The sequence below is a fragment of the Mizuhopecten yessoensis genome, unplaced genomic scaffold (genome assembly GCF_002113885.1).
Source record: "Mizuhopecten yessoensis strain PY_sf001 unplaced genomic scaffold, ASM211388v2 scaffold4999.3, whole genome shotgun sequence".
NCBI lineage: Eukaryota > Metazoa > Mollusca > Bivalvia > Pectinida > Pectinidae > Mizuhopecten > Mizuhopecten yessoensis.
This window is the reverse complement of record NW_018405829.1, coordinates 494,386-511,967: the sequence shown is the minus strand read 5'-3', so window position 1 is coordinate 511,967 and position 17,582 is coordinate 494,386. Positions and strand designations below refer to the sequence as shown.

The 17,582-nt window shown below is 35.2% G+C and overlaps 1 protein-coding gene across 2 annotated transcripts in view; it reads left to right on the top strand.

Annotated features, from left to right (window-relative positions):
* The first annotated feature begins 417 nt into the window (after positions 1-417).
* Positions 418-17,582, top strand: part of LOC110450124 — a 107,904-nt gene continuing 90,739 nt past the window's right edge. For both annotated transcript variants that reach the window (XM_021497397.1, XM_021497396.1), the window contains exon 1: positions 418-1,495. The gene's annotated coding sequence lies outside the window, so the exon portion shown is untranslated. The remainder of the gene's footprint in view (positions 1,496-17,582) is intronic.

Sequence of the window (17,582 nt, the reverse complement as noted above, 5' to 3'; positions counted from 1 at the left end):
AATCTCATACGAAATGGAAACTCATGTAAGATCCTATATTTACTACTATGTTTTACTTTATTCTGATCCGTTTTATTTTACAAAAAATGTCTTTGTTATGAAGATTTAACTTGTAAGTGTAGATTGCTCTACTACTGATATTGGTCTCTTATTGATGCGAGGAAGGATATGAAAATGGTCCGATGATATCATAACTTTTTATATTATTTAGTAAATCAGACTTATAACTAGTTAAACAAATATAGCGTCAATGTAATTATTTAATATGCTAAGCCAGATCTAAAAATATTTTTTAATATTTTGTGCGTGACAGGCAGATATTGCGAGTGCCGGGCGGATATGACAAGTGCAGACGTGTACGGCGCATGCGATCGGATCGTGGTCTGCCCCGGATGTGGCCTTTGTACAGCTAGCAAGCCCTCTCGCACATGCAAAATGGCCAACATCACGGAAAAGTTTATGATAAATGGAGAAATAAACGCATATGGAAAACATTTATCTAGCTTATGACGTAACAGTGATGTAAGGAAACAGCCATGACGTCACTACTACCTGTTACCAACGTGGTAATTGATAGTAACTCAGATTTTTTTCTGATTATTTACGGAAGTTTTAAGAAACAGGCGAGCCCATGCGTGGGTATGTTGCGAGTACTCTATTTGTCATGTAAATTGGCTCTGCCTTGCTACCAAGCATTGTACAATGGTTCAACATTACGGAAAACCTGTCCGCTAGCTACATGTATGTAGCTGTAGTCCTCCTACCAGCGAGCGCAGACGCGCGTTGCAAAGGACGCCTCGCCCGTAGCTAGGCGAGCAGCAAGGAGTAATCAATTTCAGTAGTACCGTGAATAGCAACGTTTTACCGGGCGAATGTGGTTTTACCGTCAAACAACGATAGGAACTTGTTGAACAATCGGAAAACAACTATAGTTATAAACGTATATACATTGGATTACCTAATGGAACGGAAAGACAGAATTGTTTAAAAAAAATGGATGTCAGCTTTTAATGGAATTGGACATTTCTATATTACGATAAGTGTATTGAGGACCTACCCTTTAGCATAATGTGTTTGTGAGCATTTTGTTAGTTTTCTTAAAAAGAATAATATTTTGTACATTTAATGTTTTGGCAAATTTCTTAATATAACCTTTGTTTGGTGTTTTCATAAAGGATTTCCTAATTGTGCGTGTGTACACTTCAAGTATTTTTGTTTTGCTTTGAGCATCACTTAACAGATCCTTCCGAGCAAATCCGTGTGTGGTTTTCATCAGAAAAGTGATACATTTTCTCTGGGATGTGTTTTATCTTCAGTCAAACTTGTGATTTCTAGAAACAAGTGTGTGACTATTATTGCAGTGGGAAAGAAGACTTGGCGTGACGATGCTTTCAACGCAAAATACTTAGGGTGAAAATGGCGAAAAAGATACGTTGGAAATTTTTGATTTCAGTATAATGCGTTGAAGGAAAAGCTTCATTAGTAAGCGAGACAGGTAAGTTATTTTATTTCCTCTGTTTTGTCTGTTCTTCTCTCACTCTCTCTCCGTACATAGGCGCTGATTGAGCTAAAAGTGTTAAATCAACACTCGAGGATTAAGTGGTGTTACTTACGATCATATCTACGTATAGCGAACACCTATTTTAACGAATAAGTTAAGCGATTGTTTGATATAATAATCATAGCCTTAATTGATATTGCTTGATTGTCGTTAACACTGATTATTTGTTTGTTTGTTAGTATATTAAAACAATTGACAATTTATATAAAGCACGGAGGATATAAAGTACAAACTATGTACTCTAGACCCCGCTTTGAAATCATCATGAGATGCAGATCAACAGGAATTGTTTTATTACTTCAGTCATGGAGTATATCAATATTTGCTCGCGTGATGTGTTTGTGTAATGGAGGCGAGCCATTTAGCTAATGTAATGTATTAACATCGGGCGAGCACAGTGTCATGTTTTTTTTTAATTCTCCGTGGAACACAGATTGGCGGATTTGGCAACAAGCGCATTGGGCAGCATGTCAAAGCCTATATTACGACTGGATACTATTTATGACGTCACATTTCACATTATGGCCTCTATACCTTTATCTTACAACAGAATCACACATGTGACGTCATATACCACATTAGGGCCAATAAGCTTTTTTTGATAAAATACAATTTGTTTTTTCATATTTCACATGGTGGCTTATATGTCTTTATGATAGAACTGGATACGATTTTTGACGTCATATTTTACACTATGGCCCATGAGTTCTATCACATAATTGGATACCTTTTATGACGTCACATACCCTGCAATGTCCATTGATATTTGATCATATCTCTTTCTCGGGGATCTGTTTTTGTGGCACTGTCTGTGCTATTGGGCCATGACGTATTTATTACATCTTGGGTCAATGGAATGGTTGAAACATGACTGCTGTTTATGGATCACGAGAAACCAAACCCTGAAAATCCGTAGTTATTATAGCTGGGAAAAGTGAGTCAATTTAAACTTGAATGTTTAATTAAATAAACCGCATAATATAGAATCTTAAAGAAGTTTACATATTACATATGGTACATTTTCATGACGTCATTATTTTGTTTGTATTGACGTCACAACTTTGAACACAACGACTTTGATAGTCTGCAAACTTCTTACTAGCTGATTGAAAATTATGAGTTTGAAAATTCCGCCGGATTTATGAACCGAGTCGAGAAGCGTCCGTTTCTGCGATTCTTGTCCTGCCTGAAATGCAAATATTGGGGCGAGTTTCATGAATTTCACAAAAAGAAATGACCACCGTAAGGTGTTTTTTTTTATCATATTATTAACAAATATTCGAGAGAAAAAAACCTCTGGCTATTTGAGTCTTCTACATCGTTATTTTTACTTCAGATCTACTGTCTTGTAGTGGTACATGTATGACACGACACGCCAAACAAGTATCACAAGTACACTATACACGGTAGCTATGCGATTTAGCGGAATACCAGTTGTGACGCCAGATACATCTACATTTAAGGAGCACATTAAGGTGTACAAAGAAACCGGGACCCTGAAGTTGGTTCCTAGATCCTAGTTCCGCTTAAGGAATGGAACTTCGAACAAAATACTTTAGGTCTATTTCAGAAAAAACAGATCATAACCAGCCTCTTTTAATCGACTGGGAACTCAAATCTGAATCCAGTACAGGAATCGAACCCACAACCTTTCACACGAAAGATAAGACTACCATAGCCTCTCTAAAGTTCGATTCCTATACTGGATTCAGATTTGAGTTCCCAGTCGATTATAAGAGGCTTGCTATAATGTTTTTCTGAAACAGACCAAGTATTTTGGTCGAAGTTCTATTGCTAGCGTTACTTCAATTTTAAACGGAACTAGGGTCTGGTTCCCAGTTCCGTTTTTCTTAAACGGAACCAGGAACCAACTTCAGGCTCCCGACATCTCTTGCGACGTCACATATCGCACAGAGGTTGAGGTAGACTGTAGGTAGTCTCAGAGAACAATATTTCTTCATTGATATTCACGATTACTAAGCTGACATTCTTAAGATTTATTTGAACGAGCTAATTCAAATAATCACGTTTGATACGATGTGTTTTTCTTTCTTTTGTAAGCAACTAGCACCTACATGTAACTTATAGAACTATACACCATATGTGACGTTTTACACAATCTGGCAATTTGATAAAAACATAATTTTATGTAATATGCAATCGCAATGATTTCAAAACCGCTGTTTTAATTTGCTGCGTATGAAATGTATTGACTGTTGTTATTTAAGATGTCACGTAACGAGACCTGGGAACAGTATTGTTTGCGAGTTGCCAGGACCACTTAGAGCTGTAAACACTGTTTCATGAGGCTCAGCAAAATCGATTATTTGCAACATTTGTGAAAAGATAATTCGGTCCTTCAATTTAAATTTAAATACTAAACACATTGTTATAAACATATGTTGTTTACACATCGTATGCTCAGTTAATTAATTTAACGATCTCGAGCCACATGGCGTTTGTATATTATTTACAGATCTCGTTGACAGACATGTGAAAAAGTCATCATTAGCGGCAAACATCAGGTATTACTGAAAATAATTATTTTTCGTGAGCTGTATGTCCGCATTAATTGGCAAGGAAGTTTACACATTGACCAATTATTATTAGTTGATACAACGAGAATTGGAAAATGTTCGAGATTTGATTACGAGTTAAGTATCTGACATACATGTAATAGCGACATGTATATCTCTGATCCTGTTCACACGAACGCGAAAAAAGACCGGGAAAATAAAAGTGTGATTGTCGTTGATTTATCAGCAAGAGTAACAGATTTTTAAAAAGTGTCTAAAACGCCGATATTTTTCATTCAAAACAATCATTCACAATCATTATCGAATATAAGGACGAATTTAATAATTCTGTAGATGGTTGGAGTATTTACTTGAGAATTCTATCATCGTCTTCGAAGCATTTGATCATGGCAGACATCCTTCTGATACTCTGGTCAACCTTGAGGCAAAACTGATCGATAGTTCGATCCACAGGGAAGTTATAACGATACTAAATAGACTGGTGGTCACACGTTAGAGGATATTACAAATAGGGGTAGATAAGACAGAAGAATGCGGGGGTGGCTGTAGACACGAGATCATAATACATTTTGCAGCATCATCGAACATTAATGCTTCGAGCGCCATAAGGTACTAGTATGATATAGACACCGTAACACATGGCCTTTGAAGCATCGAAAAAGCCTTTCTACGCATGCGTAATTGCAAAAGTAGTCGAACGTTGTTTGTATATATTCTCTTTAAGTATCGATCACAGCTGTTGTCAGCCGGATAACTTATCGATTGGTTGCCATTCTACTTTAATCATCTTTTAATATATCATTAAATAAGTTTAATCCGTAATGCCGCAAGGAAAGAGAATTGTTATGTCTAAATATGGTAATGGTTAAATGTGGTCATACCTAAATATAGCCCTGTTTTGAAAGAACCACCACAGAACACGTGCTATACCGGAAATAGCACACGTTAACAAGCTCCAGCCAAGTGTACATGTATACGGGTAATAGTTATATAGTAGGTGGAATATGGGCCATGTATACAGGTAATAGTTATATAGTAGGTGGGATATGGGCCAAGGTTGGGATGCTCTTTATCGTAAGTTCAACTACAGCTTGCTGATTTACAAATTTTGTAAATATATCGACTTGGAAAATCTAATGACAAAACCAGTGTTTTAACCTTTGTTATGAATTAGTGAGGTCATTAAATGTTCCCTGTGATGTTTTATGTATATATAATACCGCATAGCAACTTGCGCATATGATGAAGATATATATATATACATGTTTATATACATGTTGTTATTTAAGATGTCACGTAACGACAATTACGTATATTTTATTTGTTCTATATTTACTTCCTTCACATGGACATTTAATCACTTTTTTTTATATATACATGTATATACAGGTTTAGTACAAATTATATGTGAAATATGGGGCTGAAATAATTTATACTTTAGTGATTTCCTTTTTTAAGTTTTCAAAATCATATGCTGATTTATATATTGAACATTCAAGAACAACTGGCCTATCTATTTCTCATTAGGAACTATATTTGTTTTCCATAAAATCTGTTTCATTCGTTTATGTCGACAAACGGTTCATTAGGTTGTGTCCAGTTCCTGTGACCTAACAAAGTTAAACCAAGTGTACACGGCTCGGACTCAATCAGGATGCTAAATGTTGATATTTATCTTGCAAACTATTGTATGAGTTTAATTTCATTACTGAATAGTCTGATCGACAGGAAATATAATATGTATGACACATGGGAGCCAATAAACACCTCTTACAGGTAAATGTAGCATGCTTTACGCGCTACGCGTGATCTCGTGTGATTATCACCATACGTCCATTTGTTTACACGTCTGTCTGCAAATTATGGTACAATGATGTACCTTTAAAAATAGAAACTAGCCTAGTCTATATAGCACAACTTCTCACATAGCTGCAGAATCACGGTTTTATTATAACCACAACACATACATATGATCGTGTATGGTTTGGCACGACGTACCAAGTACACGAAGCTGTAGAGTTATAATCACAGATCCTAGTAAACATCCCCGGTGTGCATTGATCAAGATAGTTGTGATCAAACTTGCCCTTCTGACACGCGATGTGTGTCTAATATAAGCCCATGATAAATGCGGGCGTTGTGCATTTGTATGACGTTTTAAGTCTTTCTGTGAACAATCGTGACCCTATCGATGGGGATTGGGTTGTATGGTAATGGCTCTACAACAGGTAGTAATGCCTCTGGTGTGTGATATTTATCAATTATGGACTTTTGTTGAGGTAAATAATTAATTTATTTCAATCCAACAGGCCATAAGGCCCACTTACAGGTGGGTGATATAAAGTGGTTATATAAACTTGATAAAGTGATATTAACCGAAACAGCGTTAGAACTAGATGCTAAATGTTTGAATCATTAAACAAGATAGAACATATGGAAATTGTACGGAAGACAGTACTGCATTTGGCAGAGAACATAGTGTCGTTACAATTGAAATGACGTCATATATATATATAAGTTAATATGAACCCGCTGTTTCTAAAAATAGAAACATCGAGTCAGTATCACAAATCGCCGACCTTCACATGATGATAGGACAGATATATGCAATCTAATATTTCGTTATATTTACCACAATATGGAGTTGCAACAATCTAACAAAACCAGTTGAAACAATATTTAAATCATCTATTAATGCCTTGGCCTGAATTGATGACGCTCTCATAACACACGTTTACTTATTTGAACTGCATTTGAACTACAAATTCAAACTGAAGCGCTAGGACGTTTCATGCAATTGGCATTCGTACATGAATGTAGTCAATACAGTTTAATATAATTCGGGTAAAAGGCTAGCTCACTGAAGCGCGCTATCACTTCATGTTGAATCTGCCTTTTGTTCATGGAAAACTTATTGCCTATGATTACCAAATGAAATCAGTCCAATACTGAAAATTAACATTGCATCATATGTGCACTCTATGAACCAACCAAACTGAAGTTGCGTTCATAACACTATGAACACAAATGCCCTCGCGTTAGCTGGTTTTACCGTAATTGATATATTTAATACATGTATGAAGCTTGGCAGTCCTTTCCAAATATCGCCGTGATTACCTCTAAATGAATCGCTCAAATGACTAGGTCAATATTGTTTGATTGACGATACCGTAGAATCTAAATGTTCTTAATGGTGATATATGGTTGAACAATATTTAACTGTATTCTGTATGTTTACATTTTCTCCGCAACCTCCAACTGTAGTGCTATAGAATGTATTTTGCGCTGTGATACTGTGACACCATTGGGCACGTGTGTGTATGTGTGACGGGTACAAAGCACACATAGAGGCACGTCCTTGAATGACCTTAGCTGTTAACAGGATGCTAAACAAAATAAAACAAAACAAAACCGAATCATTGGGTATGCGGCCACAATTGTTGACGTCATCGACCACCATGTTACAAACTTCATCTATCAAAATGTAAGCATAAGGAATTAATTATTTAACTAATGTTAATATAGTCCTATAACACGCATTTTTGTTGCTGACAAATGAGTGTAAAGACCTCCCGGACTTAATCAAGTTTGTCACAATCACGATTCGTGTTATAGGATCATAACGCAATGTGATTAAACATTCATTGCCTAAATGAACGCAATCAGCTTGCATTCATGTTTACCATGAACCACGCTATAGGCTATCGGGGTCCATATTAGTATACAATATTACATAAATACCGTTCAATCCAGATGCATCAATATAATCGATGAAATGGTGTGAGTGATCCATTCGGAAGTAAATGTCACCTTAGTTGTCAGTAAGTTTAAGTTCCGTTCGGAAGTTATTCGGTAGTCCACAGTAGATCGCTGTCTAATAATTAAATCCGTCAGTAAATAATGGATCGTTGAAACTCCGAACTAGTGAATACGTAAGAGAACCAATAAACCATTGAAGCAATAAATCAGTGAAGTGAACCAATGGATATCAATTTATAACCAGTAAACCAGTGAATCGTGTAGTGAATCAGTAACAAACATTTGACGTATACTAATGTCCACCAGGGCCTAATAATTAAAATGTGGAAATGCAAAAAATAACCTGTGATATTTATGAAGTGATTTTTTTAATTTTTTTTTTGTCATTTGGAGACAAATTAAGCAAATATATACTTCATTTCTTGTAAAATATCATTAGCAAATGGCTCATTGATTAGTATATCAAATTGATATTGATATTGATGTAGCAGTAGGATTGAACGCTCCGTAAAGGCCATGATTACGTTACAGCCCATCAAGCTTTAGATAAGCCGGCTCATGACTCATGTGTTATCATTAATCATCAGAGGCTTACTGTTGTATTGAAGACAAATTTAAATCAATGATGTTTCTTAAAAATCAACATCAACATTTATACATGGGCATTCTTGTAAAATATGATGAACAAGAAGCGTATTTCCACCACTTGTATGGAGAAAATGCTTATTAAGTACGTATTGAGGTATAAACAGCATTTTTGATGATCATGCCGGTATGAACGCAAATCGGTTGCATACAGATTCCATGAAGCCCACTCCTTCCTGAACTCTGACCCTTTCTAGTACACGTGTGTTACTTATGATCGAAATTCACAATTTGGTTTTGGGGTTAACTTCCTTACAATAGCTAAGATCATATGGAGACATGTTTCTAGGCAAACATCGCAGGTAAAACGATTATTTCTTAAATGTCCCCTAATTTGCAAGCGGTCCCATATTAAAAGCCTCTTACAGCAGGACACTTTTACCCAATTTTCAAAATTTCAGTATTTGCGAACAAAACGTTTCAATATAGTTCGTGAAAATATGGTGACAATATACAGAAAAGAAACATGTCTGACTCGTGATTTCTCTACAAAACGTCCTATATTGACGTGACTGATCCCTATATTGTCTACAGTAATGTCTACGGGAGATTAAGGGAGAGGGAATGTGCCGAGCCTAGCGCGTTCTAGATGCTCTGTCTACACTGCACTGGTAGTAAATACTCGTGATCAATATTTCCTCGTGTACAATTTTTAAATTAAACTGAGATTTCCTTTGAAAACGCAGCTACAACGCCCAGGCGTATATAATTAACAGAAAGTGTATTCTTTGAAATTATTGGCATCTGTAGTTTTGTGCGAGTTGCATTTGTTTGTATCAGATCAATTAAGCGGATTTCAAAATAACACAATACTTCGTCCGAAGATCACGCCTTTTGCAGACAAATTGAAAATACTCACTCGATACATGATCGGCGAGTGTACAAATACTAATGGCACCATAGTGCGTTATTGTTGTTGTTTGGTCCACATTTATGTTACATTGTTTTACCGATGCATTGTTCTCTTCTTTCTAAACAACCTTCTTCTTCCTAATTTCTCCTTTGACAATACCTCACCTTTAGCCTTTAGTTGAGCGTTCACCGTTGTAAGGAAGGCTTTGAGTTCTGTCCCCTGGCCGAGACATACCAGAGTCTGTACAAATGGTAGTTTCTACTCCTGTTGAACACTCAGCAATTTAGGAGTGGGACGACTGGTTCGCCCGTTGTCAGTTTAATGTGACCGGGTGGGGTGTGTCTTCGGCGGTATGTTTAAGTGAGGTAGCACTATAAAGTCGGCATCAGTTCCGCGCTATCACAAGGAGACAAACACGAACATATCGCAGCCTCCCAAAATATACACACTTACACTACACGCATGTATTTTGCACACAGGGGAGGCCGTCCTTAAATGACCATTGCTGTTGATAGGTCGTTAAACAATACTAAACCAACCCAAACCAAACCAAACCTTCGAAGAAGGAATATATTGCAGGCGTGTTCGTCCTGGTGCTACTACTGGTGTTTCTAATACCAACTAGAGCGCACCGTATATATATTTAAAACTAATTGATACATTGTATCTCCTGATGACACTTGAAGTATACATATAAATGAATTTCTCATCTGAGCATAATCTAGGCAAATATGCATGTCGGTCTATAAGGAGAAACACTGTTTTTGTTCACAGAATCAAATATCTGGTTAATAATGCATTGGCCGTAACATCATATTATTGATAAAATGATCATGACAATGTTTGTAAACCATTTGAGTATTAACCACAAAAATACCTATGAGGTATTAATATCATATCAATGATGTATTGACTACAATATCATATTAATGATGTATTGACTACAATATCATATAATGGATGTATTATCCACAATATCATATTAATGGTGTATTAGCTACAATATCATATTAATGATGTATTAACCACAATATCATATTAATGGTGTATTAGCTACAATATCATATTAATAATATATTGACTACAATATCATATTAATGGTGTATTAGCTACAATATCATAGTAATGATGTATTAACCACAATATCATATTAATGATGTATTAACCACAATATCATATTAATGTTGTATTAGCTACAATATCATATAAATGATGTATTGACTACAATATCATATCATATTAATGGTGTATACGCTACAATATAATAATAATGATGTGTTAGCTACAATATCATATTAATGATATATTGACTACAATATCATATTAATGGTGTATTAGCTACAATATCATAGTAATGAGGTATTAACCACAATATCATATGTATGATGTATTAACCACAATATCACATTAATGTTGTATTAGCTACAATATCATATAAATGATGTATTAAACACAATATCATATTAATGATGTATTGACTACAATATCATATAATGGATGTATTAACCACAATATCATATAAATGATGTATTGACTACAATATCATATAAATGATGTATTGACTACAATATCATATTAATGGTGTATTAGCTACAATATCATAGTAATGATGTATTAACCACAATATCATATGTATGATGTATTAACCACAATATCACATTAATGTTGTATTAGCTACAATATCATATAAATGATGTATTGACTACAATATTATATCATATTAATGGTGTATACGCTACAATATAATAATGATGATGTGTTAGCTACAATATCATATTAATGATATATTGACTACAATATCATATAAATGATGTATTGACTACAATATCATATAAATGATGTATTAACCACAATATCATATTAATGATGTATTAACCACAATATCATATTTATAATTTATTAACCACAATATTATATTAATGATGTATTAACCACAATATCATATAAATGATGTATTGACTACAATATTATAATAATGATATGTTAGCTACAATATCATATTAATGATGTGTTAGCTACAATATCATAATAATGATGTATTGACTATAATATCATATTATATTAATGATGTATGAACCACAATATCATATTGATTATGTATTAGCTACAATATCATATTAATGATGTATTAACCACAATATCATATTTATAATTTATTGACCACAATATCATATTTATGATATATTGACTACAATATCATATTAATGATGTATTGACTACAATATCACATTTATAAATTATTGACTACATTATCATATTGATGTATTAACCACAACATCATATGTTTGATGTATTGTCTACAATATCATACTCATAATTTATTGCCAACCATTTCATATTTTTAAAGTGTTGATCACAGTATACTGTTGTATTTAACACAAAATCAGTTTAGTGAACCACCATGCTATTTTATTGTTAATGTTTACGACAATCTAATATTGTTGTTGTATTGACCATAATATAACATTATGTACATGGCTTTTTAAAAGTAAACGTGATTTATTTATTTATTTGAGTAATATCGTTGTATTGACCTGGGATAAACGTACATATGGATGTACAATGTATCTTAATTTCACCTATGGTTACATGTTATTTTGACGGTTATCAAAATTATTACAAACTAAACCCCCTTGTCTGACAGTGTGCATTGGCACTCTGAGTAATCTTTCAGCTTCATAATTTCATTTCCGCTTCGGTCGGTCATGATACCATCACGATTGATTTGATTTTCTAAAGTGGCTGGGAACTAACTAGGATGGTGAATTTGCCGTCTAATAAACAGAAGTTCTGTCTCTATATATAAAGATAAATGACTACGCCTAATTGATCCGATTAACAGACCGTCGTTCATACTAATTAGCGTGACGTCATCTAATATTGTTTCAACATGATTTACTAATTCATCTCGAATGTGCTCAAAGTTTCAATGAAAATCGACATACACGAGTTTTAATTCTTCATAAATAGAGTATACAACAAAACTGTAAACAAACACAGTTCTCCAGGTTCTGATATACCGTGCCTTTGATGGGATTAGTAGAGAAATATAAAGTTATAAATACCAACAGAACAAAAATATACATACCGGCATAAAAAGTAACATATGCGAGCCGTCATCTGGGGAAACGTACAGGAAATACAAGAGAATACACAAATGTAACCCAAACCATTATTCGACCTCATACTCGATGAAACTAGGGCAGAATGTGAAAAAAATACGGGAAGACCTTTGAGGAAGTACCTGGTGAATTAGAAGGGAAGTGATCTAGAAGGGTAACGTAAGCTTCTTTATTTTCATAAGCGACATCCTCCCAGTACATTTATGTCAAAATCCAAATAACGCCCGTCATCTTGGTAAGACCCGAGAAGTCCCTACAAAACCATAACACACGAACATAATCAAAATTCAATTAAATCTATGTAAACACCATAGATTTGGTCAGCATGGATGTTACTATGAAGAACGGGAAAGTTTATGATAAGAAAATTGAAACTCGTAACTCATGCCGTACAGCTAACCAAGAAACTAGTGACATATTTTAGACATACCGACTGTGGTCAGGTGGCGCGGTGGATAACACTCTCATTTCACAAAGGCGGTCGGGAATCCTTTCCCTGATCGGACGGGAAAAGGTATTGGGTAATTACCTCCCGACTGCGTGGGTTTTCTTCGGGTACTCCGGTATCCTCCCACATTAAGACTCCCGTGCGCTAACATTCGGGCCAATACAATTGATCAACATAAGTTGTAATAGCGACAATCGTATACCTCATGATATTGTATGAAACAAACAAAAAGTTGACTTGAACCTTTTTATTGCCCCAAATTTGAGCAGAGGATTAGGCACAAGTTATATCAACTTATCAACATCTTTTCCTCTAATACACTGCATAGTAATACATACATGATAGCATTTAACAAGGCATACATAATAGTTTTTACAATTATTATATTTCATTTAAAACTTGTTGCTGGATTTAATGAAAAATTACACGTGTCTGAAAACTTCTGTATTAGTATCTACGAACAGATTTTCATTACCAAATAATAATAAATCTAAATTAACGGAATGTTCATTGTATAAGCGTAATTCGTGCTGTATAAAAAAAAACTGACATTCTAAGAAAAATATCACAGGAATGTCCACAAACACATGCTGGAATATTAATAATCTTTACACAGAACATTTTTTTTTTCAAAGAGCTGCACTGATGCCTGAGTCTGGTATGTTATATATCATATTGCGTTCGCCAAAGTTATAATAAGATGGTGGAGACGAATTTGCACCACTACATATAGAAGATTTGAAAGTATTGAAAGATAATAATGTTTTTATTGTATTGTCTAGCGAATTCAAAAGGGCCGATTAATTGGTGGTAGTACTTTTTTTTTCATTTTATATAAAATATTCAACTTTCGCCTTTTTCTCGTCTCTGATAGTGTTTCTAGTCACGTGTTAAAATTTAATAAATCATTACTTGTACACGAAGTCCTATTATAATTCGAGCCGACTCTCTTTATGCTGTCTCTGATAACCCAGATTCAAAAAGCAGTGCAACCACCCCATAATTCACAGGCATATTGAAAAACTGGTAAAATAAAAGATTTATATATTTTTGAAATTGAATCTCTTCTCAACAAGAATTTGCGTTAACGTAAAACATCAATCTTTTTTCATTACCAAACTATATCTTCCTCATAATGACTCCCCCGTTTTCCATTTGAATCCCATCAAACATCAAATCCAAGTCTTCGGCAATATCGTTTGCATTTGAAATAAAGAGAATAAAAAGAAACCAACCACCGTTTAGCCCAATTATTATAAGATTCTAGGTCATTATAAAAAGTAATGTTCCTGTATAGTTTGTATCTAGGAGTCACCACATAATGATGTATGTTAAGGAACATGTGTTATGTGGGTTGTACTGAGTGTTGACAATATCAACTCGTCAAACTGACACACGAGCGGAGGTACCAAAAGGCCGTTTTAAACGGAAGATTTGGAACCCGCTATGCCTGTCATCTCCTTATAGTACATGTACAGGTAATGGTGGGGTTTTGGTTTGGTAATATAACTAATAAAAGGTTCATTGGCGGACTCTTTCTTCTGTGACACTTGCGATAAACGTTGACGTCACATTTGTCAGAGATAAAATAGAAAAAGAAACCTAATTGCGTTTCTTAGGAAAGAGTTGACCTGAAACCGTTGGTATTTTGTGGGAGAGAAACAAACTGACGTACTAGTGATACCGGGGTAATACTGACGGACATGTAAACGCAGGTAAATGTCGTTAGATACGAAAATGTCATTACAATTGAATTACCGACAAAGGCGTTATACGTATTTGTTTATTGGCTGGGAGCTGGGAACATAGGGTTTAACCCTCATGAAATTTCGATGACATTATACAGTAGGTTACCAACTGTATCCCTTGGGTACTAAATATAGGGCCCCTTCAGAGTCGTGTTTTTGCCTCTGTCCTCTTCGTTTTGAATGGAATTATTCCAAAAGATTGTTCATTTTCATACATTTTTCTGTTTCTCTTTTTTTCCCCAGACACTTTGAACTGTTCATTTTAATATCCTATACAGCTGTAATTAATTAATTCTGATATTTTCGGTTGTCTTATCCAAATAAATAATATGCATGTAAACTAATGCCACAAAATGCATCACAATGGTATCTGAATATAACAGTAAGTGTGTTTTACAAACCAATTTCGAACTCATACTGTAAATACATAGAAATTGTTTTTTTCCTACACCGTAAAATTTGTAAACAAATCGCTATAGACAATGTACAACTGGCTACGTTACGTCACAAATATTCTCCGAATACACACAAGACAGACTCCATTGATGGATTCCGTAACCAGGCATACATTGACGCTTGTGGTATAATCCTTCTGTAGAATGAATAGCTGTGCAGGACTAATCGCAATTAAAGATATATACCAGTATAGCTGATATAACTGTGTCATATAACAGCATCACCAGCAGAACTGTAGTAGGTGTGTGCGTGTTGTCCAAACTCCTCCTCCATACTCCAGGTGTTATGCTCACTTTCACTCCCTGCACCCCCGGGATATTTCATAGCAAAATTGAATGATAAGTGTACACCACCTTGTTCATTTGATGTACATCAAAAGAATATGTCGGTCGAGTAACGGACAGGTATCAGCCTAGCGTTTGAGCAGATTGTTTTAACCTGAGACCAATCAAATAGCTAGCTGTGTGCCTTCAATTTTGCTATGACGTATTCCAGAGGTGCAGAGAGCAAAATTACCAATATGAATCTACCTACTACACATGTGTCTCATCAAGAAATCCTGGGTCCTTGTCATCTGTTGTCTGTTGAAATCTTGAGACCAATCAAATAGCTAGCTGCGTGCCTTTAAATTTGCTATGACGTATTCCAGGGATGCAGAGAGCAAAATTACCAAATGTATCTTTCCTGATAATAAATCATCAACAGCTTGAATTTCAAAAAAATGCAAAATTAACAATATGAATCTACCTACTACACATGTGTCTGATCCAGAAATCCTGGGTCCTTGTCATCTGTTGTCTGTTGAAATCCGTATCAGCCAGGAAGATATAGAAAAGGCTGCCTGGTGTATTTCATTTGGACAGGGGGATAGAGCCAACTGTTGACATGTAGTATGAGCCAATTTAGAAATGTAAGTCAGTCATATTTCTTTTTAAAAGTGCACGGTACGGAAGATCAAGTTCCATGACATTTCACCATCGAACACAAGATATGACCCGCGTTAGGTAGATCTATATTTTTTAGGTTGACGCGATGTTATGTACAGTTTGGCATCCCCTATGTAATGGCGCTGGAGCGGAAACAAACGTACACTCTTTGACTGTCATATAAGTTGCCGGCCTCGTTTCTTTAAAAGTGGGTTTGTTCATTTACATGTACTTTGTATTTGATATATATCTTTCACTAAAAGTACATCGCCATACAATCGGAAAAGTCAATGTTCATATCAAAATGAAATTAAATATAATGTGGTAAGCTGCACATGTCCATGCATTTGTGATAGTTTAAGTTATCGTTTGTTTTATAATGATTTGTTTAGCATCTTGGATATGGGATCCTCCATGTCCTTATGTCACTGTTTGTTCGAAATGCCCTCCTTATCAAAGTCCGAAACACAGTTAGGACATAAAAAACCCGAACGATGTGGTAATTTGTCGAAAATTCCGAAGATGCAATCGTAGATTTAGGCCCAATACTGTATACACACATATATTTATGGCGACGATAAGAATATTTCTGGAAGAGTATGATACTTGATGGAACGAAGTCAATTTTAGTTTATGCTATTTTGACACGTCAGAGGAAAAATGTAATTTGGCGCCGAAGCCGGACACACTGTATGTGAGGTTTATGCGTATCAAGGTAAAATAATTGTGTATCTAGAATATACCGACCCCTTTTAAAATAGGCATTACCTGACCAAATTCAACTCGATTTTACTAATATTTGGTACCAAATGAATCATGAATAAATTACATTAAAAGGAAGTTTCAACTGTCTAAGTCTATATCTATGTATTCCGCAACGATCGTTGCTGGGACAAAGATAATACCGTCTTCGTTCAGAACCAAATTGAGATATACTTCACAGACACAAAATGTCCGGTCATTGTTATACTGACGATACCCAAGTGTACATGGTCATCAGACATCGGGACTATTCGGATAATGTCTTAGTTTGGCTGGAGGAGGCGTGTTTGTTGGACATCAATGTGGACGAGTGCCAATATGTGGAAATTGAATTGGGGCAAAATCTATATCAAACTGTCCCGTGTACTTCAAGGAACACCTGGTTCTTATAAGACCACTTGGATCATATGCTGGTGTCTTACTGACTAAAACACACATCACCCCTTACGGAAATCAATCCTTCAACTGTTCTTCTGCAGAATCATAAAACAGACTCCAAGTGTCCCTCCTGACAATGAGCTCATAAGACATTCAAACTCGGTCTCCTTGAAACCAACTTTGGTACTCCCAAATGAACAACGCTAGTTTAACTGTAAACTGTCCTGCTGTGCATTCTTTTGGATATTACGTTATATTTAGGTTTCACATATCAGTTTCAGTATTCCGTCTTTGCATATTGCAGAGTTATCTTCTCTTGGGAGCAGGTATTGATTGTTACGTCACTTGTTTGTGAGAGAAACGTCATCAATTTTTGAGAAAACGACG